This window comes from Podarcis pityusensis (assembly GCF_964106645.2).
Source record: "Podarcis pityusensis genome assembly, chromosome: 2".
NCBI classification, from domain to species: domain Eukaryota; kingdom Metazoa; phylum Chordata; class Lepidosauria; order Squamata; family Lacertidae; genus Podarcis; species Podarcis pityusensis.
In genome coordinates this window covers 39,646,883-39,672,227 of record NC_138029.1, presented here as the reverse complement: position 1 = coordinate 39,672,227, position 25,345 = coordinate 39,646,883, and the positions used below count along the sequence as shown (strand labels likewise).

At 44.9% G+C, this 25,345-nt stretch overlaps 1 long non-coding RNA gene across 1 annotated transcript; it reads left to right on the top strand.

The window, feature by feature from the left end:
- The first annotated feature begins 15,847 nt into the window (after nucleotides 1-15,847).
- On the top strand, nucleotides 15,848-24,316 carry LOC308470737. Its single transcript, XR_013982615.1, has 3 exons — nucleotides 15,848-15,984; nucleotides 21,072-21,151; nucleotides 23,933-24,316. It is a non-coding gene; the product is annotated as an uncharacterized lncRNA (long non-coding RNA).
- The last annotated feature ends 1,029 nt before the right edge of the window (nucleotides 24,317-25,345 follow it).

Below are 25,345 nucleotides of genomic sequence, written 5' to 3'. Positions count from 1 at the left end.
TAGATCCTGGCTGTTTCAGACTTTCTAAATATCAAAGTATTGGTGAAAAAATTATAATAATGGAAAAGAGAATTTCTGGATGCCAAGATCCAAGATTGAGGCAAGTACGCTTTGGTGAGAGAACCCCAGTAGATATTTAAAGTCACAAAATAGGCAGCAAAGTAAAGTGTGGAAATATAGACTGTAAAACCTCAAAATGTGCGCCACTCCAAGTGAATTCCAAAATGTCCCATTAAAAAGTTTCTTTCCAAAGTTTCCCTCTTCCCCCGCTGTAGCCAAAGGCTACACTTTTGATAAGTTTAAAAATGGTACAAACTCTCCAAAGGTCAGATTCATTCAGAAAAGTTGCACAAGCAGTAAAACTTAGCTTCGTTAAAAAGGTGGTGAAAGTCCTAAATTATTGATTTACAAACTCAAGAGAGGCTAATGAAAGCCATGCAGTTGAATCAGAGCAAGCAGCTCAAGCCTCTTCACAGGTTGACTGTAGGACAAGACAATAGGCTTGATTGCCTATTTCCTCCCATGGTAAGGGAAGTGACGTAGCTAAGCCTGGCAGGACAGCTTACTCTATGGTTTTAACCCCTTCATGCATTATTTATACTTAAGCATGTTGGTTATATGAGGTGGGTTATTCCACATAAAGAACATCACATTTAAAGAAGAAATAGTTCAGGTCAGCACTAGGATAGATAGGATGTAGAAGCCCCTACATTAATGAGGAGACAGGTTGCTTCCGTGTGGATCAAGGCTTGCATCTAGTGGTGGCTGGTACCACATAGGACTCATAAAACCTTACTTACAAACTGGCCTAGTTCAGAGGTACAAATCTCAAGAACCTTGCCCAAGAAGGGGAGATTAGCAACTGGCTGGCTGTTACTTAGATTTTCCGAATCCAGGGAGGGTTTCTTGGGGAGTTGTTTTGCCACTGCCTCTTTCAAGCAGGCAGAGACTAAAATCTGTGAAGCTGCCCCAGATCAAATGTCTAAGCTGAGGTCTCGTTGACAATGATTAATCATGATGGCACATTTTTGCCTGCTACATCTGTTTACTCATTTTTGTGACTCAACAGGCTAGACATGCTACCATCTCAGACTAGTAAAAACTGCTGCAAGAGGGCTTATTAATTTTGGCAAAATAATCACCACTTTCTAACCCAGTTGTGAACCAAAGAGGAAAATCCCCTTGCACAATAGTGTACGATTTGCACAATCACTTGGACACACCCAATGCCTCCACATGAACCTGGGACTGAGTGGCACCACAGCTTGCTCCCTTGAATTATATTTTTATATATGACCCCCTTTAATCACTGACCCTGGTGACACGTTTATTGTCATGTTCTCTATTTGACAATGTGTATGGTGCATTATGTGCTAGCCATGAAGCATACCATTACAATGACATGAGTTAACCTGTGCTAACTAGTTTTGTGCTACGTATTTGGGGGATAGCACCCAGCAATTTGAAATGAGCACATATTTCTCTCTTTAGGTATTCTATTATCATTTCTCTTAGTATACTTTCTCACTGTGTTTGGGTAAGAACTGCATGCAGGTGAACAGTCTGCCACTTGGACACTTGGAAGATGGAAGAGCTGCAGTGCCTCCTCAAAGGGTTTGCTTAGCTTGGCTCTCCTCACACAAGAGGCAGCACCACAGATTTCATGCATACAAGTAAACAGTCAAAACACTGGTCCATGCAGCTCAGTACTGTTTGCACTGATTGGCAGAGGTTTCAGGCAAGAGTCTCACCCAGCCCTACCTGTATATGCCAGGGGTTGAAAACTGGGGCCTTCCGCATGCTGTCACTGAGCTGAAGCCTTTCCCCAGGCATAGGCATACGGCCTTGGTCCTGTATACCTTAAGGAGCGTCTCCACCCCCATCATCCAGCCGGGACACTGAGGTCCAGCAGCGAAGGCCTTCTGGCGGTTCCCTCGCTGCGAGAAGTGAGGTTACAGGGAACCAGGCGGAGGGCCTTCTCCGTAGTGGCGCTTCCCTGTGGAACGCCCTCCCAGCAGATGTCAAGGCAATAAACAACTATTTTACTTTTAAAAGGGAACTGAAGGTGGCCCTGTTTAGGGAAGTTTTTAATGTCTGACCTTGTATTGTTTTTAATATTCCGTTGGAAGCCGCCCAGAGTGGCTGGGGAAACCCAGCCAGATGGGAGGGGTATAAATAATAAATTATTAAATTATTAATTTTATTGTTGGTGTCTTATTTATTTATATTTCTATACCGCCCTTCATCTGAGGACCACAGGACGGTTTACAATATAAAAACAGAAAACTGCATACCATAATAACAAACAAAAACAATACCCCCCAACACACACACACACACACACACACACATTTATTTATTTACACCTGCCCATCTACCTTGCCAGAGAAGGCCTGACTCGGGCACCATTGCTGTTGCCTGAAGGGCTTCAGGGACAAGGCAGAGGTGAGAGATTTATTTATTTATTTTAAATTTTCAGCATCTGCCTATGCTGGGGTCCTCCCATTTCTCATGAGTGAGGAAGCCAGGAGGGAAGAGATTCCAATTGCCCAGCTCATAGACCGCTCTTGATCTCACCCCACCCACCCTCCAGAATGGACAGGCATATGGATACTATAGAAAGAATAACAGCTCAGCAAACCTCACTGGGATTACCTACATGCTAGTAATTGAGAGCAGACGTATGTTCGCATGATTAGGCCCCCACAGCATGAGGCTTGTGCCACACCCATTGGAAATATCTATTGTTCTGCCAAAGTTAAGCACCAGTGATTTGTTCTTATGGTTCTAATAAATTCCTGGAAGAACTCAGAGTAGCACACCAGAGTTCTTGGGGCTCATCTCCCTTATAGTTTTGAAGACAACAACGCGCAATGGGTCAGGGAAACACCTGGAATGCAGACCCAAGCACCTAACTTGCTGGCCACACCATTGCAGGAAGCAACAAAAGAAGGCTGGTCTGCTATTCACAGTCCTTGGGCACCACCAATGCAGATGGATAAGAGGGGCTATGGGTCATTAACACAGCAGCTGTCAGGTGACATAAAGGGCAAACAGGGTGACACCAGGTCCTATGAAGACTCAGGCTCCAACAAGGATCCCCAGTCTGAACAACTTGCACCCTGCCTAAAAGATGAACCTCCTTTGGAGCTAGCGCCTAACTACGTCTTTGCTTCCCTGTTCCATATCTGCCTTGCCACACTTCCTGCCTGCCCAGCTCCAGCCGGCAAACACCTCTGTTTCCAGTCCACCTGCTCTGAGTATTCTAATTCAATATTCTCCCATTTGTCAAAACTATATATTCACAAAGAGGCCCCTCTTGGTGACTTGTATGTCAATAAGATGTGGATGCTTGAGCACAACGGCTAGCAACAGTCATAGCATGTCTAAAGGTGCAAAGCTGTCGGAAGTCTGCAATCCCATTTCCCAACTTCTTCCCCTTTGTTTAAAATCAGACACAAGTTTTAAATCAGGGCCACAATATTTGGAAGGGGAAAATTCACCCTTTCCCCTGCTCTATTCCGATTTAAATCGTCCATTGAAACTGCTACAAGCTGTTAAAGGGACAAATGCAAAGCAATGCCGAAATCTTAGCATTGTCAATATTGTGATTTTATTGCGGGGGGGGGGGTGTTGTTTTTTTGCTTTACTGTTTAAATGTTTATTATTTTAATGGGGTGGTTTTACTAATTGCATTGGAACCCATTTTGTGGAGAAAAGCGGTATATAAATGTTGGAAGAACCTGAATAATAAAAGAAAGACAGGTACCCATATGGAGCCTGCATTTTCCCCTCCTATGTTATTATTAGCATCTTGGGGTAGGGGAGATGTTAAACTGAGGAAATGGCACAGCACCATGGCCCCTATCCAACTGCGCGCTCTCTCTCTCTCTCACACACACACACATACATACACACACACACACCCTCACCGGCAGCTGTTAGTAAGTGAAGAAAAATATGTCACAGGATGCTGGTCAAAAATTCACAGCAGCAGCTCTGCCTTCTGTCAGAACTCCATGGAATGAAAAGAACCACAGGCCAGCTCTTACAATGGCTTGGCCAAAAAACCTTTGGTTGACCGTTATGTGAAACTCCCAAATTCTCATGTATTTTCAGTGCTGGGGGTGGAGAGAGAGTTGTTTTGCTCTCTCACATCTTGTAAAAAGCCCCTTTTGTGAAACCCTGCTCCACCTCATGTGGTTTCACTGAGCAGACCAAAGTACGATCCAGGAGTTGTGACAGCCTTGGCCTCTGTCCATCCACACCACAGCCCAAAGAACCATCTGGAACTTGCCTTCTGTCCCAAAGCTCAGAGCTACATTGCTTCTGTGCCTGTCCATGGAACTGGCCCAGAGAAACATGAGGCCTAGTCAAGTGATTCATCTGAGCTGGTGTGGGCAGAACAGAAGACATAATTCTCTAGGAGAAGTTCTCATAAGCTAATGCAACTTGTATTGTGCTGCATTTTCCCCCCAAAAGATTAATCATTTGAATAACATCTTGCCCAGCTCAACTGATAAATTCCAGATGGATAGCCATATTAATCTGTGAAGAGTCCTACAGCCCTCTAGAGCAGTACTGGGAACCTTGGTCTCAGGGGCTGAATAAAACCTACATATGGCCCTCAAAGTTCTCCCCAGGCTGTGCCCCTCAGTGTTCCTGCTTCACAACGCAAATGTTTTACAAAGCTGAAATGTGCCCTTAAACTTGGATGATGCCTCTTGCTTGTCTAGATGGAGGACAGAGGAGTGTTGGAAGTGGTGGGGTGAGTGGGTGTGGAAGCTGGCCTACTGTACAAAGGGGTCATTTACATTCATTGCTCCGCCCACTTTTGCCTCTGTCCCCACCCTTCACTGGCCAGTGGTTGTCAGAAGGTTGCCCAGATGGGAATGTGGCTCTCAGGCTGAAAAGTTCTTTCAGCCTTTAAGATGCCACAAGTCTTTGCACTGACGGCACAGAATCCTGCAACAGAATCCTCAGTCGCAGAATTATTGCTTCAGCAAACTATGTCAGCACAATGAAATGCGCAAGACTACAGCAGACCTCCACAAACCGTAGGAGGACAAAGACTCCTGTTGCCTGTTTTGCATGTAAAGAATTTTATCTGTGTATCAAGAGCATGCATATCAAGTAGCATAAAGCGGGCATGTAGGTGTAGATTTCCATCCACATATATGTGTCGGGAAGCCAAGAGATTTGTATATATTGGAAGAAAATTGATATTCACACAGCTGTTCTTACAACACAGAGAGGGATACTCCCTGTGTAGAGTGATGATTGGAGTGCTGGACTACCTTATAACACTCAGAGTGCTTTCATGCTGTTGCTAACTCTCAGACTAGCCTACCTCACAGGGTTGTTTTGAGGGTAAAATAGGAAGTGAGGAACAATGTAAGCCATCTTGAGCTTCTTGGAGGAAAGGTGGGATAGAAATGTTATAATCAGCAGATACACACACATGCACAAGTAATCACAATGACTAGTTCCTCCAGTTGGATGCCTCTGAACATCAGTTGCTGGGGATTGCGGCCAGGAGTGTGCTACTGCACTCATTTCCTGATTATGGGCTCTTCAGAGACATCTGGTCAGCCATCGTGAGAACAGGATTCTGTACAATATGGGTCTTTGGTTTGATCCAGCAGGGTTCTCCCATTGTTCTCATGTTCTTAATCTCAGCTTCATAAAGAGTCAACGCAATAATTTGTCTGTGGTGACAACAAATAAGGCCTTGTTCTTAGCAGAATGAGGTGGTAGAATCCTACAGTGATGGAGTAGACTTCTCCACATCAGATAGAAGCCTGAGCTATACTGTACCATTTAAAGATTTACATATCCTAGAAGTGAGCGCCGGGGAGTTCTAATTCAGAACTCTTCCTGTTGTGCTACTTGAATACTGATGGAGAGTTTTTCAAACAGGGAAATAATTCAATATAGGTCACAGTGAAGTCCACCACTTGAGAATGATGCCACTTCAATCCCACCATATTCTGCTTTGTGTGTAGACCTCATTTTGGAAGTGGGAGCAAGGGGAGCAGAATAAAAACTCTGTGGGTTTTTTTTACAGAGGGGAGAATGCACGGGAGGAGATGATACCCAAACGCAGAGTCCCTTCCTTCCCGTAAGTCCCAGATACAAGGGAATGCATAGAAGGACATTTCCTTTGATTATCAGCCTACATTCAGGAATGCACAGCTGGGCTGAAGGCACAAAATTAAATTAAGGCATAGAGGAAATGCTATCATACCATGTGCCCACTATGCATGAATGGACTGTACTAATTATCAGTCTTCTCATACCTCGCTGTAAGGAATATAGCACATTTTGCTAAGTCCCAGAGCAATCCAATTCATGTAATATTTCCAGGGACAGGAATGTGTGGACCGAATGGGGAGAGTGGAACCCTGCTCACTGGCCCCACCAACCTCCATGTATTCACCTGAAGCTGAGAAAAGACCCTACCTGCTTGGGCTCTCCCTGCATGGCTGGCGGCACTGCAAAAGAATTTTCGTAATGCGGACGTAGCCATGAAATGATTCCGGTGGGATAAATGAAACCTGTCCTCTCCCAAGGGGAGCTGAGCAGATGGAGGTAGTGTTTACATTAGAACACCTGGAGCAGTTGTAAACACAACACAACCTGGCAAGCTGCCTTGCGACAAAGGAAAGAGGATTTATTTGACAGGGTGGGTGTCAAAGTCCATGGGATTTACAATGGGATACTGGAGGACAGGTTAGGGCAGGGCTGGCGAACGCTCCAGGTACCCCCTCACTGAGAAAAGCCCTTGGAGTCACTTCTGCATTTCTCAAAAGCAATATGATATCTACATACATTGCAGGACCCATGTGCATTTATTGGCTATGGTTACTGATACAACTAGGCTCCACATGCTAACTCAGGCTGAGCAAAGAAGCCCTGGGCCTGTTCCCACACACATCATATATCTCAGATCTAGAGGTCTACCACCCAGATACTTCCGAAATGCGGACAGAGCCTTTCAATTGATGCATTATGTCCCAAACAATACATATGTTATTACTGAGTTGTGGCAAGGGCAGGGGAACTTGTTAACCTGTCAGTGTAATGTTCTTGGGACCATGAAAGTGGGGGAACTGAAACAAGGATGACTAATGACTGTCAGTTTACTTGACCTGTATATATTTGTGCATCCCTTTTGGTTTATTGTCTCAACACAATAAAGACATTTTGGAAAGAGCATATCAAGCTACGGTTTGCTTTTCACCTTGCTGAGAGGCCCCAGATGCCTAAGCAATCCTGCCAGCCCTCCTTGGTTAAAGAGCTATTTCTAGAAAGGCTTTTGGGCTCTCTTGTAGGACTATCTCTTTCTCGTATGCTGCTTCTAGTGAAGAGGTGGAAATAGGGAGCTACTGATAGTCACAGTGTGATTTGGGAACATGGGGTAGGCACACAGCCTAATCCATGTTTATTTGGAAGTAAGTCCCGGGGAGCCTTTGGAACTGAATGGGACTTACCTCAGAATAAACATAGATTAGCCTGCATGTCAGCCATACTTTACCTAATCACACTTTGAGCATCAGTAGCTGCCCTTGGGACTACTCCGAAGTAGTATCTTGGATATCAGGATATGCTCACAAGTTCTAAGAATACTTAGGGGCCCCTTCAGACAAGGGTTGGTGGAGAAATTCAATTCAGTTCAAACTAAAAGGTGAACCTACCTAATTTCCAAAACAGTATGTGAATCAAAATGCAGCCCTCTTTTGAAATTCGCATTTCTCTGAATTTTGCAGTTCAGTTCTCCAGGGATGCAGTGTGTACAAAAAATGCATATACTGGGGTAACGTATGGATTAAAATGCATGGAATTAGTGAAATAACATACAGTAATGCCTTATATTATGGCAAATTGCTTGCAAATATATATATATATATATATAAGGCAAAATTGCAAACAAATATGTGTATACTGTATTGGGGAAATCCGTACCAAAATGCTGATGAATTGTCATGATAACTTTTTTATTTTAAAGAATTGGAAACTGATGTGGAAATGTTGAGAACTGAACTTAAGACTGGGAAAATGAGAGAGACAAACCAAACTTTAACAGACAAGCTGGTTGTTGAGCATTCCACCTGTTTTGCTGCCACAAAGCTTGTGTGGTGTTTGTACATCTTCCCATTAGTCATCCTGTGCTTTTCAATGCATTTCCTCATTGTTTTCCAAACTCGCAAAATGTCTTATTCTTTTTTTAAAAGTAGATTTGTTGCACTATGGCAACTTAAATGACGCAAATCTAAAGTTCTGGAATGCATTTGGATCCCTCTCAAGAAATATTGACAGCCTGGAAGCACCCAGACTTAAAACAATGAAATAAAGTGGTTATGTGCACAGGGGAATTTTCTGAAGTATCTGGTGGGTATTCTTGAAGTCAAAATAATGTAGGGATGTGGACTGGGTGATCTATCCAACTTTATTATTATTCCCTAGTACCTCATTTATTCCCTTTAGCTCATGACTATTGCCATTGGCTGGTAGTAGCTCTCCAGGATTTCAGACAGGAGTCCCTGCTAGCCAGAGATGAAATCTGGGATATTCTTCACTGAAAGCATATGCTCAAACACTGAGCTATGGCCTTTCCATCTTAAAAACATAACAGATTTCAAATCCAGTGTCTCCTTCTGGCCTAGACTATAAGCAAATGAGCCACTGCAATGCTTGATATATGTGGGGGAACTAAGCCAGATCGGAGACATATAGCAGGGCAAAAGTGTCAGGGAGAGCAAAAAGTAAGTACCAATTTGACAGAAGCTAATTCTAGCCTAAATCTTCGCAGGACCTCTTGGTGCAAGTTACAGCTACCAGGACATTGTTTCAGATTGGAGGCATCCGTTTGCCCTTGATGGAGGCGCTGGCTCTGGAAGACATCGCTGGAAGACTAAGCAGGGACATTTGCGACCACCAGCAAATTGCTGCTGCGACAGCACATTCATAAGGTTGGCTGTGGCCACGGGTGCTGTGGAGGTCAGCCAGCGACTGTGGTGAGTTCCTCCCAGGGCGGATGAAGTGTGGCTTTGAAAAAAGAACTGGCTGCAGAATCCTTTCCTTCCAAGAGTGCTGCACTTTTCTGGTTGAGCTGCTTTTAAAAAAACACACCAAAAAACCATGTACAGTATGTAATTTCTCCAGAAAAGGAACACGCCATCTGCACAATGTCACACCCTTCTACAGTGGTACCTCTGGTTGCGAACGGGATCCGTTCCAGAGGCCTGTTTGCAACATGAAAAGAGCGCAACCCATAGCGGCGCATCTGCACACGCACAGGTTGCGATTTGGCACTTCTGCACATGCATGTGACATCATTTTGCGCTTCTGCGCATGCGCGAGTGGCAAAACCCGGAAGTAACCCTTTCCAGTACTTCCAGGTAGCCGCGGGACATAACCTGAAAGAACGTAACATGAAGCAAACATAACATGAGGTATGACTGTACTTTATATCAATGGATAGGTAAAGGTAAAGGTACCCCTGCCCGTACGGGCCAGTCGTGTCCGACTCTAGGGTTGCGTGCTCATCTCGCTCAAGAGGCCGTGAGCCAGCGCCATCTGAAGACATTTCCGGGTCACGTGGCCAGCGTGACGAAGCTGCAGCTGGCGAGCCAGCACCAGCGCAGCACACAGAAACGCCGTTTACCTTCCCGCTATAAAGCGGTACCTATTTATCTACTTGCACTTAAGGGTGCTTTCGAACTGCTAGGTGGGCAGGACCTGGGACCGAAACAACGGGAGCTCACCCCGCCGCGGGGATTCAAACCGCCGACCATGCGATCAGCAAGTCCTAGGCACTTGAGGTTTTACCCACAGCGCCACCCGTGTCCCTATATATCAATGGATACAGACCAATATAACACAGAGACACCTCCTACTTCTGTGCTTGCCATTCAACCTGTGTTGGAACGCACACTTACGTTCATAAGTATACACTGAAGATGGGGAAAGGAATTGCGCCCCCTCTTTCCTGTCCTGTCTGGAGACAGACTTACAAGGTGGCCAGAGGGCATTTTGAGGTCACTGATCTGCATGAGTTGGTCTCCATGAGCTCTTTATTAAGAGGCCAGGCCCAGCTTCAGCTGACAAAGAGGGATGAAAGTACAATGAACCACAAAGGGCATTGGGGGGGTTAGAAAGCTGGGCCAAGGACTATGTACCTTTCCAGCAGAATTTCCTGAGCACCAAAGTCAGGATCAAGGCTACAGACTAAATGAAACCGCAGCAAAGTCTGCTTTGTTTGCAAGCTACCCGGCTGTTTTGAATAAAGGTGGTTGGGTGGATGTGTTAACTAGATAGGGTTATAAAAAGGTTGGTCCCCATTTCCAGTATTTGGGGTCAAGAAAATGCATGACAAGAGGCATGGGCTGATCCCTCTCCCCTGTTCCGCCCTTCCGTTCCTCACACAGCCTGTTACCCGACCACAAAGAGCTGCTGCCCAGCACATTAGATCACAATGAATCACTGGCTGACCTCTGCCTTCTGGAGTGTTCAGTTTCTAATTTTATGGCCTGTATCAACTGGATTATTGAATCCAGATGTCTGTAAAATGCAGCCATCTAGCACAGAAACCCAACCCACATGGAACGGAGCGAAGGTCGGCAGCTAGAGTTGGTGGATGCTCACTTTTCATAAACTAACTTCTGGGTTATCTCCTTGCCCTTGGCCATCATAGGTATTGGTATTGGTAAACTTTACCCTTACTTAAAGAAGAAGAAAAATCTCCAAGTCTGTGCCAGGGGGAAAAAATCTAAGTAAATCTAAGGGGGGGGGGAAATCTAAGTAAATATTCCCGTGCACATAGCATTTCTCCTTGGATCTGTGACTGGTCCTTGGGTTGGAATGCATGTTGTTGTTTTTTTTGGTGTATGATTTTGGAGGAATCAGATCTTTGAATGGACTGTCTTGGCAACCAACAGCATGGAATTCTTGTTCTAGGTATTTCAGCTCAGCAAAATTATATTCTGTAGGTGGAATTCAATGTAGTGCTAAGTCTATCATTCCGTATGCACAAGGATTTCTCCTTGCATAGCAGAACAGACCTTCCACTGACACCCTAACCACTACACACACACACACACACACACACACACACAGAACTTATGGGGACTTCAATAAAAACATCCTGGTTTTTGTCAACATCAAGATAAGGATCTATTAACCTTCAAACAACCCTGCCCAATGCTCCTCATGACTCGTGTTTCAAAACCTCAAGAGAAATATTCCAAAATTTCCCTGGGCAGCCTGTTCATTTATTCAGCTGGTACTGCAGTTGCTACCAGCCAAAGATCATTCTAACCACATTCATTTAAATAAAATATCAAAAGAGGAATCTAACTAATGTCAGTCTAAATCCAGTTCCACAAGTCCCAGATGTGAGCTGTTGCATAAAAACAGGTCAAGGTTTCTTTTTGGGGTTCCAAAATCTCTACTTTTCTTGCCCTTATGATCAAGCATAAATGGTGGGTACAAAGGAAAGCAGAAGGCATGAACCCAGGTTATGGGGCAAAAGACAAAAGTTGCCTCTATAGGTGGAAAGGAAAGGAAAGGTTGGCAAGTTTCATGTTTGACTCTTGCCTTTGGGGAAAAAAGAGACGTTTACCGGGCTTTCAAAGAGCAGGCACAATGTTGTGAAATTATTCTGATTTTTTTGCTATTGCTTCTTTCTATTACCCTGAACACAGAGACCTATGAAACTGTCTTATTCTGAGTCGGGTCTAATCCACCTAGCTCGGCATATTGTTTGCACTGACTGACAGCAGCTCTCCATCATTTTCGACATGGGACATTCCCAGTCCTACCTGGAGATGCTGAGGACCAAACCTGGGACCTTTTGCATGAGGAGGAGATGCTCTACCACTGAGCTACAGACCTTCCCCAAAACTACCCTCTACCAGCTAAGGAGGCCAGAAGACAATTCCTGATGCAGTTTATTTATCATGGCAGGTGCCGGCATGAGCCTGATAGAGACAGTGTTCAGGAGTCAGAAGATGAGAGAAGCTCCTTTAAAAAGGAGAAAGCTCAACTTTCCTTCTGCAGAAGCATGTTGGGTTTTCCCTTGACAAAGTTTCTCACAGGGAAGTGAGGCAGGGGAAGACCTGGGAGAAGAAAACTACAAGCTGCTACATTTGTTCCATTTCCCTCTAGCTTGCTGATTCGCTGTGGTTTTCTGTCATAGCAAAGGATTTCAAGATCTGCACATTCCCGGCCTCGGAGACTGGATTTTTCAGCGTGTAAGTCATTTTCAAGTTTTCTGTTCTGAGGCCAGAAAGTTGATGCAAATCCCAATTCTGCTGAGGCATGAGGAGTGTCCAGGCCACTGCAAGGGGAATGTATGCAGGGTGTGATTCCTTGCTATATATTTGCAAATCCTCCATGCCTTTTCCTCTCTGTGCTTTCCCCAAGTGAATGGAGAAGGAAGTGGTGATTGTGATCTTGGTATACACCCACTCACAACATCACACACACACCCATTGCCAGGACTGACAACATCTGTTTTCATCCATATTCAAATGGATACACTGCAGGGTAACACAGAATTAATCTGCAATTACCTTTTATTTTTGCAATGAAACCAGATCTCAATTGTGTGTGTACATAGAAAAAACATGTACCCAGCCTCCATTGATAGAATGCCATGTGTAAAAAGCCTTTGGATCTTAATGGCTGAAGCCTGGTCAAAGCAACCACCAGTTGTTGTTGGCATTCGTCTGTCTTGAGAAACAATTGAATGCACCTCCAGGGGTGAAGTCAAACCACTCTGTTAGCAGTACTGAACTGACCTTCCAAGGGCACAACCATGGGCAGTGTGTATGAAGGTTCTGGGCTGCCCAGATTATAAGACCTCCCTCTCAGCCTCACTGATGTGGTCCAAAGGAAAGCTGAGCAATACCAGCTTGGCTACACAAGTTGCCAGAAGGAGGAACACAAGGCGCCAGCCAACCGTCTTAGGGACTCCACTCTGGATTTGTGTAGGGTTTACGCCTTAGCCTTTTCTTCACCCTGCATTGAGCTCTCACCGATGGCTCCTAGAAGCTGTCAGCATGCGACAGCACCAGTGCTGGATTTACGTATAAGTTAAACAAGCTACAGTCATGTTGTGTCTTTTCGGCTTGCGAAGTGCACAGAAGCACCACTCTAGTTGCAGACCTTTTGGGGTGTGAATGGCACCCCGGAAAGAATCGTGTCTGCAACTAGAGATATCACTGTATAGCTTAGGGCCCCACTCTCTTGGAGGACCCAAAAAATATACTTCTTAATTGTATTTCACTATTAATATACTTCTTCTTGGGGACATGGATGGCGCTGTGGGTTAAACCACAGAGCCTAGGGCTTGCCTATCAGAAGATCGGCGGTTCGAATCCCCACGATGGGGTGAGCTCCCATTGCTCGGTCCCTGCTCCTGCCTACCTAGCAGTTCTAAAGCATGTCAAAGTGCAAGTAGATAAATAGGTACCGCTCCAGCGGGAAGGTAAACGGCGTTTCCGTGCGCTGCCCTGGTTCGCCAGAAACGGCTTAGTCATGCTGGCCACATGACCCAGAAGCTGCACGCTGGCTCCCTTGGCCAATAAAGCGATATGAGCGCCGCAACCCCAGAGTCAGCCACGACTGCACCTAATGGTCAGGGGTCCCTTTACCTTTACCTTTATACTTCTTAGTTGTATTTCAGTTCAACAATTACTTTGATAAAACACATTTTTGTTATGTGCAAATGGCTTTAGATGCCTATTAGGTTCATAAATTACCATATAGCATATATTCAACACAAAAAGCAGTGACAATTTGTTGTTGACAAAGGACAGCTGGACATATAAAGGGCCCCATTACCTTCAGTAGCTTAGGGCCTCATCAAACCTAAATCCAGCCCTGAACAGCACCCACACCCCAGGAACAACTTTGACTGACCAGCTAAACCAGCAACCACCAGTATACTGACAATAATAGAATATCAGTGTCTCTGACTTTAATTCAGAGAAACAAGTGCACCTCACATATCAGAAATGCTGGGAAAGTTAAGCAGTGGAGCAAACTGCCTTAAAGAATGACCATCTGTGCAAAAGCCAGAGGTTTCTATGCTGCTATGCAAAACAAAACAAAAATCTTAATCCTGTTAAGCAAGAAGCATCATCACAGTTGAAGGAAACATTCCAAGCTGTAAAAAAAAAAAACCTTGAAGAGGATGCAGAGCAAAGCTGGTGAGGGTCATGGCCCTGGGAGGAGCCTGAGGACCAGACAGAGTGGCCTGGAGGGCTGCATTTGGCCTGCAGGCAAAGTTTCCCTATAACCCACCTCTGGTTCTGACATATGATTCCTGGGACCTGTGTCTCCAAGGGCCCAGCCATGCATTCCCCTTTTTCTCTTTTCAAGCCGGTCAGCCAGTGTGAAGTGTTGTGGGGGAGGAAGGGCTGGTTCTACCCAAGAAATCACACGTGACCAAGGAGGAACTTCTGCATCCTTCACTTTTCTTACGTGCGAATGCTGAAGGGAGCAGGGGAAGCTTGGGGGAGGGCCCAGTATACCTGAAGGAGCATCTCCACCCCCAGACACTGAGGTCCAGCTCCGAGGGCCTTCTGGCAGTTCCCTCACTGTGGGAAGCAAAGTTACAGGGAACTAGGCAGAGGGCCTTCTCGGTAGTGGCACCCGCCCTGTGAAACGCCCTCCCATCAGATGTCAAGGAAATAAACAACTATCTGACTTTTAGAAGACATCTGAAGGCAGCCCTGTTTAGGGAAGTTTTTAATGTCTGATGCTTTATTGTATTTTTAATATTTTGTTGGAAGCTGCTCAGAGTGGCTGGGGAAACCCAGCCAGATGAGTGGGGTATAAATAATAAATTATTATTATTGTATTATGAAGAAATGTGGCAGTGCTGGGGTGGGACTGAGGCAGAAAATGAAAACCAAACATATCAAGAAATCGGGGCGGGGACCAGCAGCTTTGCATTGGGTTCTTTGGCATTCGTTGTGTGTACCTGCAGAGCTGAAGCATTTTGGCTTTTTGGCTTTTTCGCTCCATCCTGCATTGCAATAATGCCCCATTGTCTTTAAAAGCCATAAAAAGCAATTTAAGGACGTTGCATCTGTGCTGATAATTCTCCAGTGTGAAAAGCTGTGCACACTCTGCTAATGCTCAGAGGACCGAAGAGGAGATGGTTTCTGCAGATGGACGGCTGCCTGCCAAGCTCCGGCGTGATGTGAAATCAGAGCAACTGCCTTGTAACGGCTCCCTCTTTAAAACAGGGATTTATTGGGAAGACGTTTCTGCCAAAGCTGGAACTATAGCAACTGCTGTTTTAAAAGAAAAGTAGAACAGGGCTAGAGTGCAAATGTGGGTTGTCATGTTATTTCTGCAAGTCAGCCCATGACATTCTGCACAGGACAATCACAGTTAAATCCTATCGGACCTCACTTTCTGAAATCGTAAATGGATAACAGAAGAAGTGCTAAGTTATAAGCATGGGCAAGTTTGACCTTTTTCCTTCCTGTGCCACTTTCATATGTTTTTTATCCATAATTCCATTCCATTTCTGAATTCGCCTACACATTTTTTTAATCCTGTGCATTAAAGTAGGCATTTCAAAACAATTTTTAAATGCGTGCTTCATCTCAAAATACATATTTTGACTCAAAATATGTATTTAAAGTAGCCTCTCTCTTTTTTCTTAAACTGGATATTTAAATGCAATATTAAAAATAAATTTAGCATGCTGTCTCAGAACATTCAGAGAGTGGGAAATCTTCCAGGGCACCCAGGCTGCCCATTGGTCCTTCCGAGACCAGGAGGGTTAACCATCAAGGGCTTCCTGGCTGAGCTTGGCTTTTGTGTGTACAGCAACAGCTACGGTCTTCCCAGTTCCAGTGAGTTCTTTGGTTCTGACTTCTGGCTCAGACCTTTGCCTCTCATTCCCTGGCACAATTCCTGATTCCTGGATTCCCTCTGACTACACCCTGAAAGACCTGATAGGTATGTTTTAGATGAAAAGTTGATTTGAAAAATAATAATGTTTGTATTGCTTGCTGCCTTGGGCTCCTTTGGGAGGAAGGGCGGGATAGAAATTTAATTACCAATAATAATTATTATTTACACAGGCATTCTTTTGATCTCTTGATCCGAATCTTCTGTTTTGATTCCTGTGTTTTTAAAATTAGGATTCTTTTATTGTGTATTTTAACTATCATGTTTACATTTCAGTGTTTTAATAGGATTGTGTTGTTGTATATTTTAAGTATGGATGTTTATATTTTAATGCTGTGTAACTGTTTTTTTACAATATTTTACAATAAATAACTCTGCAATTGCCAATGTAATATAATGGCCCTGTATTACACGAGGCAATTCAAATAATTATCTGGCTGCCTGAATAAATAGAAACACAGTATTGTAGAGTTGGAAGGGACCATGAGGGTCATCTAGTCCATCCCTGAAATGCAGGGATATTTTACCCAATGTAGGGCTCGGACCCATGACCCTGAGATTAAGAATCTCATGCTCTCCAGACTGAACTATCTCCTTCATATGTGTGTGTGTGTGTGTGTGTGTGAGAGAGAGAGAGAGAGAGAGAGAGAGAGAGAGAGAGAGAGAATCAAACAACCAAAGTTTTCAGAGAAATGCAGCATACTCCTTTTCATTTTCTTCTTTCCCTGCTTGATCTGGGGGAAATACACTCCGCACAAACACACACTTGACTTCTGTGCCATCTTTGCATCTATTCCATCTACATTACTGTGAGAGAGGACACCATACCATACTAGATATCAATAACTTATGCTTGCCTTGTGTTGTATGTGGAACCTTAACCATGAAATTCAGGCTCCACACACGTGTTCATAAGTAGCAAAATAATCCTATGCAAGCTTCTTCATAAATTAGTCCCATTAAATTCAATGGGGCTTACAAGTTGGTGTACAAAGCAACCGTCCCCAGCTGGCGCGCTCTAGGAGCTCTGGACTGCAACGCCCATCAGTGCATTCTAGAACCTCATGGTGTTCTAGAACTCCCTGGTGCTTTCTAGAAGTTTTGGACTACAACTCCCATTAGCCCCTGCTATGGACTACAGTTGGAGGGTACCAGGTTGCTGAACACTCATGCATAGAATTGCAGGCTTAATTTGTTTTGTTAAACAGGATTCTGTATGGTTCACTGGCAGAGGTCTTGAACCAGGCCTACCCCAGGTTTTCTCCTAGGCCAAATAGATGTTATAGCCTGAAAGCTAAAGAAGTCTGTTGACAGTTAATTCAATGTGCCTGACTACAACACATGCCTCATATCCCCTGAAATATTGTTTATGATGTCAAGTATATGCAGAACTCCAATTTTGTGACTGAGGATGGAAGGCTCTGAATGATATACAAGTGTCCAGGTCCTGAAGGATGCAGTAAAGATGTCAGCAATAGTGCTAATTCGCACCTCATTACTGAAGCGTGCATAGCTAACTCTAAAGAAGGAATTGCCCTTGAGTGGCTGTACTCACACATGGCCAAATACACTTCCTGGGAGGTTTCCGACAAGTGTAAATGAGCTGTTCTAATTCCTGTGAAATCTCACGGGAAGAGCATTGTTCCCTTTACAAATAACAGGACTCCGGGGACCTGATCCCTCCATTTGCAAACAAGCACACACCTTAAGCTGTGCAGAAGTAAAAGAAGCAAATATTGTGGGCTCTTCAATCAATATTTAGTGAAGACATATCTCATCCACCTTCTTAAACAATTCCCTGTGTTATTAGCCCTGAAGAATAGAAGGGAGAGCTATTTCTTTGCCAAGTATTTACCAGAGCCGTTTGTGCATGACCCCCCATTAGCGAAGCTACACAAACTCTCAAATGTGGTGAATGATGTCTCAGCAAGTAGGACTTCCCAAGACACTTTTAAGATGGCAGCCCAACAGCGAGGGTGATGCTATAAAACACTGCAATGCAGCCTACACCACTCTAGGCTTAACCTAGTTCCTGAAAGTAGACATTACCTTACTTCCCAGAAAGTTGCTACAGACGCAGGGAAAAACAAGAGTGCTTGTTCCACCCACATAGACCGAAACGTCTCACATTACTCCAAATGTACATCCAAGAGCAGTGTTGAAGCAACCTCTATCAGTCTCATGTCCAGTTTTGGGGGACTGTTGCTCAAGGGGTCCTCAGTGTAACCCCTCCTCCTCCTCTCTGGCAATGCTCACTTCCTCTCAGCATAATTCTGTGGTGTGTGAGTTTTAGGTAATAAATGTAAAGGTAAAGAACTCCTGGACAATTAAGTCCAAAGGTGACTATGGGGTGTGGCACTCATCTTGCTTCAGGCCAAGGGAGCTGGTGTTTGTCCACAGACAGCTTTCCAGGTCATGTGGCCAGCAGGACTAAACCACTACTGGTGCAACGAGACACCGTGATGGAAGCCAGAGCGCACAGAAACACCGTTTTTCTCATCGCAGTGGTACATATTTATCTACTTGCACTGGTATGCTTTCAAACTGCTAGGTTGGCAGAAGCTGAGACAGGACAACAGGAGCTCACCCCGTTGCACGGGTTCGAACCACTGACCTTCCAATTGGCAAGCTCAAGAGGCTCAGTGGTTTAAAACACAGCACCACCCGCGTCCCTAGTAAAACTCACCCGTGTGAGTTTTACTACATACACAAGAACTTTATTTTATCCGAGTGAGCATTCAGATGTGACATCCCACCAACCACACCTGAAATCTGAAGTGGCACAGTAAATGGAATTCTACCACCTCACTCACTGTAATATGTACAAAACGCCTCAGTTCTCTTTTGATAAAGCAACATGTGCTCTCGTTGCTGCAGATGAAGGAGGAGGATAAGCCACAATTCATTCATAATGGACTTGCAGCATTGTAATCATTTGAATCAAAGTGTATTCAGGTAACTGCAGGCAGATAGCCAAAGGGAAGGAAATAGGAACACAGTAAGAAGGCAGTGCTTGACCCACGACTTTTTTCCAGCCGGAGCTCACAGGAACTCAGTTCCGGCACCTCAGGTAAGTGCCATTCTAAGAGAACAAGGGAGGCAACACTTTTTTCTCTAGAAAAATAGCACTGGCTTCACCTGCAATTTATACATCTTTTAAAGTGCTGTTTTCCAAATACGTTACATCTGATCACACATACCTTCCACCTTGAAGCTTTTTTCATTTTTATTTTTGAAAATATGAGTGTTTTGCTTGACAAAAATGATTTCTGAGCAAACTGTGCAGGCGATCATACCCAAACAAGCAGTGTGTACCTTGGGCATGCCTAGTACATGTGTGTGGCTGTGAATGTGCAGCTGGTAAGGTAACCTTTGGCATCTGTTTATCATCTCAGTTGTGCCCACACAGAACTCTTAACTTAATACTAGATGTATATCACTTTTTTAAGAGAGTGCACTATGTGCCCTACATTTAAAAGGAACTGTACAAATGGGCAAAATTGCACTCAGCAGTGTGTAGGTGCTTAGAAGTATGGGCAACAACCAATTGACACACATCCAACTGATGCATAATCCATTGCGCCGAACCCAGAAGTGACTTTAAAAATGGCAAAAACAGCTCTAAAAGAGCGCAGAAAGGGCAAAAAAGGTGTAAAAACAGCACCTAGCAATCCCACAAGCCTTTGCAAGTGCAATCCTAGGAGCCCTTGGAGCGTTTGAGCAAGGAGACTGAGAGCCACTATTGCCACCATTCATGCCCGTCTGGTAAGTGCTGCTGGTTGTTTAAAGGGGTTTCCAGGGGTTTCCAGAGGTTAGAGGGTGTTTGCAGACTTTTCCAGTGGTGTTTCAAATATACATTATTTCACTTATGCATACGGTGCCTGTAATGTAACCCCAGTGTGATGGGACGATGAGCTGCTTGTGTGTAAAATCCAAGTCCCTCAGAGTTTGGTCAAGTTTGCAAACCTCTGTCTATAACGGAGCCCCTTAAACATGGCTCCGTCAGTCGCTGGCAGATTCCGACAGTGGTTGCTTTCGGAATCGCTTCCAACATAAAAGCTCCTTAACGGAAACACGTCTTCTGGACTCTCTGCGTGACAGTTTCCGGCGAGGAGTGGGTGTCCCTACAGGAAGTCCTGAAACCTCCCCACTGTTTTCGCTGGAAGTGTCTCTGAGCCATCCCTCCAGCTCACTTTCCCTCAGCTCACCTCCTCTCCCCCTACTGGTTCCCTCTTCAGCTGCTGAGTCTCTCCCAACCTGTGTGAGCCCTTTCACCTCCCTTCCTTCCGATGGCAGTTCCCTGACACCCAGCATAAACTGGGAGTTATGTAATAACTCATGGATGTAATAACCCATTGATCTATGGTTGCAGGGTTTGTGCCCTGACAACAGTATCTTCAGCAGAAAGATACAGGAGAAATGCTGTTCCAGTTAGAAGGAAGTTTTTGCCATTAAGAGGCACCAGTTCAGCAAAGGCTATTGGTAGTTGCTTTTTCCCTCCTTGTATTCAGAGAATCTGGTTTGAATAAATGGATTGTAGAGCTGATTGCAATTTATTTAAAATTGGGAGGGGGAAAGAGAATTATTTTTTTTAAACCCTATTATTTTTTTCCAGCCATTGCCCTCTAGGAAAAACATTTTGCTGAAATGGGAAGAGCATTTTTTGCCAAAAGCAAAAGACTCTGGCTGTTTTCTACTATTGCGGAAACATAACAGGAATAAGTCAACAGTATCCAACATATCAGACAACAACAGCAACAACAACAACAAGCATCCTCCTGGAATAATTTAAAGCTGATCTTGGAGCTGCGAAAGATTGAGCAGAAATGCCCTAGGATAGAAAGCCCATGTGATTTATGCCCGTCTCCTCCTGTTCTGCCAACAATCCAGTCAGATCAGAACAGAATATGCAACAGGCTGCAAGAGCATCTCCAAAGTAAATGGGGTTGGGTTTTTTGTTTTGTTTTTTTCCTCTGGACTGACATTTGTGCTAATGAAAGAGAAAAGTCTGGCAGGATCAGAGGCAACCTCGATTTGTTATTCCTGCCAAGAGCTGTTCAGACAACCGCAATCTTAACAGGAGCTTTTTCTTCTTCTTCTTCTTCTTCCTCTTCTTTCCATTATGCTCTTCCAAGATAACACTCCAGAGAGAAGACACAATCCAGCCATCCAGCTGTGATAACTAGGTGATGGGTCCAGTAAACGCTGCAAGAAGGTAGGAGTCGTTCCAAGGTTAATTTGCTGATGAATGGCTCTGAATTCCAGTCTGTTCCTCTCCGAATTTCCGCTTAATGGAAACGTGCCTGAAGTTTAAGCAACATGCAGTTACCTAGGAGTAAGCCTGCACATTACAATCCTGTGCATGTCTACTCAAAAGTAAGCCACTCCAAGTATAGGACTGCAACCTCAGTTATGTCTTCTGTGGTCCACCTAGCAAGCTGAGATTATGGATGAAAGATTAATAGTAGCCACATGCTAGCTAATTCAATACAGTATGGCTGAGTACAGATAATTATTCGGAGCAATATGAGCAGCTTTCCCCTTGAAGCTACTGTGGGATTAGCTGTGTTCCAGCACTGGTGGCTTGATAGATGTACAGATTTGATGCCAGGGTGGGGGGAAGCGCCGCTGGGGGAAAGTTTTTTTCTCTCCTAAATCCTAATTTTAGCTGGTTCCTCTGAACATAGTGAACACTGATGAGAGGATGATGAAATTGGCCAGACAAAAAGAAAATGGCTAGTGTTGTTTCTTCTGGCTTTAAACTGAAAGCTCCAATTCACCACTACATTCAGAGCATATAGAGGCATCTCTCTATCCCTATGACCATACCCTACATGCTTTCCACAGGAAGAGGGAGAGGCAATGAGCTTCTTAATTCCAGAACAGGGGCTGCAATGAGGGCAATGCCACACTGAGTGTCCAGCAACAACCTAAAGAGGCATGGGGCAATGGCAGAATCAATATCTCTTGGCACTGCTAGGCACTCTCCTACACACACTGCCCCCCCCCTTTATTCCCATAACAAGTCCTTGAGTCTGTACTCTGAATAGTGACACCAGGGACCTAGAAGGTGCAGGGCTTCTCATTCCAACCCTGCACAAACTCATCAGGGCTGACCTTAAGCCAATTGGAGCAATTGGGCCAAATTGGGCCCCGCGGGCCGCTCCTAAGGGGGCCCCTGCACCAGGGCAATCTAGATGGATTTTATTTATATCTATAAGATTTTGCGGACTTTGACTGTGAACTGGGGTCCTACAAAAGAAAAAAGGTTGGGTCACAATGCTTCAAATTGGGCCCTACTGGCTAGCCCTGAGTCTCATAGTTGCTGGGCCCAAGTTGCCCTGCCCTTGCAATGAAGTTTTGGGTTTGCAATTTTGGGAGAGGGGAGACTGTGGAACTGGGGAGCAGGCCGCCGAGGCCCCCTAGACTTAGAGGCCCGAGTTGCCCTGTCCTCACATGAAGTCTTGGGCTTGGGAGAGGGGAGATCGCCTGCCGGGGAGCAGGAGGGCTGGCGAGGCCCCCTAGATTTAGAGGCCCTAGGCTTCAGCCTACTTAGCCTAGACATAAATCCGGCACTGATTATTAGGTCTTGTGATGGAATTTTCTGTCTGCTGCCTTGCAAGAGCAAGGTGCCCTGAAAAGAGGTTTTTAAACCTCTTAATCGATACATCTGCCCAATACAGAGGCAACTAACATGGTGCCTTCCAGATTCTGCTAGACCCCAGCCTCCATCAGCCCCCACTACCATGATCAAGGGTCAGGGATTATGGGAGCTGCAGTCCAACACCACATTTGCTACCCATGGTTTAATATGCTGGTGAAGGAAACAGAGTTACAAATCAGTTTCAGCGTCTGCATATGTCTAACTACAGTGGTACCTCAGGTTACAGACGCTTCAGGTTACAGACTCCGCTAACCCAGAAACAGTACCTCAGGTTAAGAACTTTGCTTCAGGATGAGAACAGAAATCGCGCGGTGGCAGCACGGCGGCAGCAGGAGGCCCCATTAGCTAAAGTGGTATCTCAGGTTAAGAACAGTTTCAGGTTAAGAACGGACTTTCAGAATGAATTAAGTTCTTAACCCAAGGTACCACTGTATAAAGGGTGCAGAGAGATGTTAAATCATCTGCTTCTGGAGCAGGAGGTTACAATTTTTCTGTCACCCTAAATGCCTCATGCAAAGCATCCGGGGAGGGTGGGGAGGAGAGGCATTCATTAACCCTCTGCAAGTTGCCACAAATTGTGAGCAGAAACAGCCAGAGCCTGCTTAGCATTTTTTCTGACTGCTAATGACGAGAAATCTGGAGAGGCCAAGATTCAGACCTAGAAATGCTGCCAAGGAAAACACTGTCCAGGGATGATGTCCTGACAATGCAAAGTAGTCTACACCATAAAACAAACAATTGTAGAGATTAACAGGAGAGGGTGCTCGGAGCTACCAGGAGCTCAAGCCAAGAGTTTGCTAAGGCAGCCTGAATGCAGATGCCGAGTAAACAAAAACTATCTAAAGCAGGATCCACAGATCAGTGTAAATCTTCTAAAGGCCATCTCTTAGAACACAGTCAGTTCACACACAGGGCATTTTCACACGTGACGCTGAAAGGCCATTGAGCATTTCTCACGCTATTCCCGGGCAGGGGTTACACATCACCAAAGTGCTAGTCCACAGAGTGTTCCAATTCACTGATCGCCCAATCGGAAGAGAGGAACTGCAGGCATTTGGAGCCTTCTGATCAGAAGCCTCTTAAGCACAGAGGCTCAAGTAGTCCAGTAACTGTGGGCGACCAAGCAGATTCCACTGTCAGTTATGCAACTCCCACAATAGCACAAGCGATACTACCCAGGGTACCCACAAGTCTCAAATATCCTTCCCCAGAAAGGACGAGGAAATATTCCATATCCTCCAAGAGTCCTGATTTCCCACAGACAGTCCTGGAATTACAAAAGCCATCCCAGCTTCTGATTTCATCCTGGAATGTCCCAATTTCCCCTGCTAGTGATTCTGCCATCAAGCTTGAGGAGGAGGAGGAGATGGTGCTTGTCCTGAGTGGTGGCGGCAGTGAGGGAGCATCCTATTGCTTTTCCATGGCCTCTCCATAGCCGCTGCTGCCAGCCTCCCCCAATGACTGCTGGAGAACAGGCAAGGAGGAAGTGAGGCTCCCACCGCCATGGTTCAACCCCATTTGAAGCACCAGGGGCAGGCAGAGGGCAGGGCTACCCTGGGCAGAAAGAAAGGCGGAGCAGAGCCGAGTGCAAGAAGACTTGATTTAAATGTATACGTCATGTGTCTGTGTCTAATCTTGCCCCTTTCTAAAATTTATATATTGGTGTGTGTTTTTCTTTTTGTAAATCTACCAAAGAATAAAATAAAATTGAGATTACGGGGTTTTCTCAGGATGGTGGAGGTTGTGTTTGCTGTGTGAAGTGGTGGTGACATTTTCCCTTTGGATAGGAAATGTTCTGCAGCGGTGGCAACAAAAATGGGGGGTGGGTGGAGGATGATTAGTTGTGAGGGAGTGAGAAATGTCTTTTCATCTGAGGAAAGTTGGAGGCTATGATATTCTTCCTTAGTGCTGGTATACGTATTTATATGTGCCACACTGATAGCCCAGCCCATAATGCAGAAAAGAACCCAGAGGGGCTATCTTGTATTTTCGTCATATAAGGCCAGGCCTGGTGGGAGATAAAAACCAGGTTTGTTCCGCCATCACCCTTCTTGTACCCGCATTGGTGGGACAAGAGCACGTGCCTGCCAACTGCCAAGGTATTTGGCATGCAATCTCTTGTGTCACCTCCAATTGCATGTGACAACTGAGTGACTGGCGGGTGTTGCACTGTTTACTTTCCTGGGGCCCTTGAATCAATGACTGTTTTCTACATCCAGATGCTTAAAGTAAACAGTCACATAATTTGTAGATCCTAAAGTGTCAAAAAGGAGCTGAAGTTTTTTAAAAGGACATTCTTTAAAATAAAAAAAACAAAAAAACCAAACAATTAAAACTTTCCCTTCTTGGAGGTAAGGCAGATGGTTAAAATTATCTCTGCAACTTCCAAGCTGTAAACATTTCACTAGAAAATGGAAATGTGGTTTCTGTGGGTGAGGGCAGGGTGGGAGATGGGCCTGATAGCAAAGCGCAGATCCTAGTTAAGAGAGAGCTGGGAATGTCAAACATGCTTGACCTCCCAATCAGCAAATAAGCACATTATAAACAACATGTTTCATCGGAGCTATGCTCAAGGGAATGGGAACCCTTGTGTTTGTTTAACGTATGGGTTAGGCTGTGAATTGTTTTGTGGCCAAGCACAATTAAAGCAATTGGTGAGATTTACTAATATTGCATCGTAGCATGCTTCACTGACGCAGCATTTCACAGATGGCACCTTCCCTTTCCGGATGCAGCCACACCCAC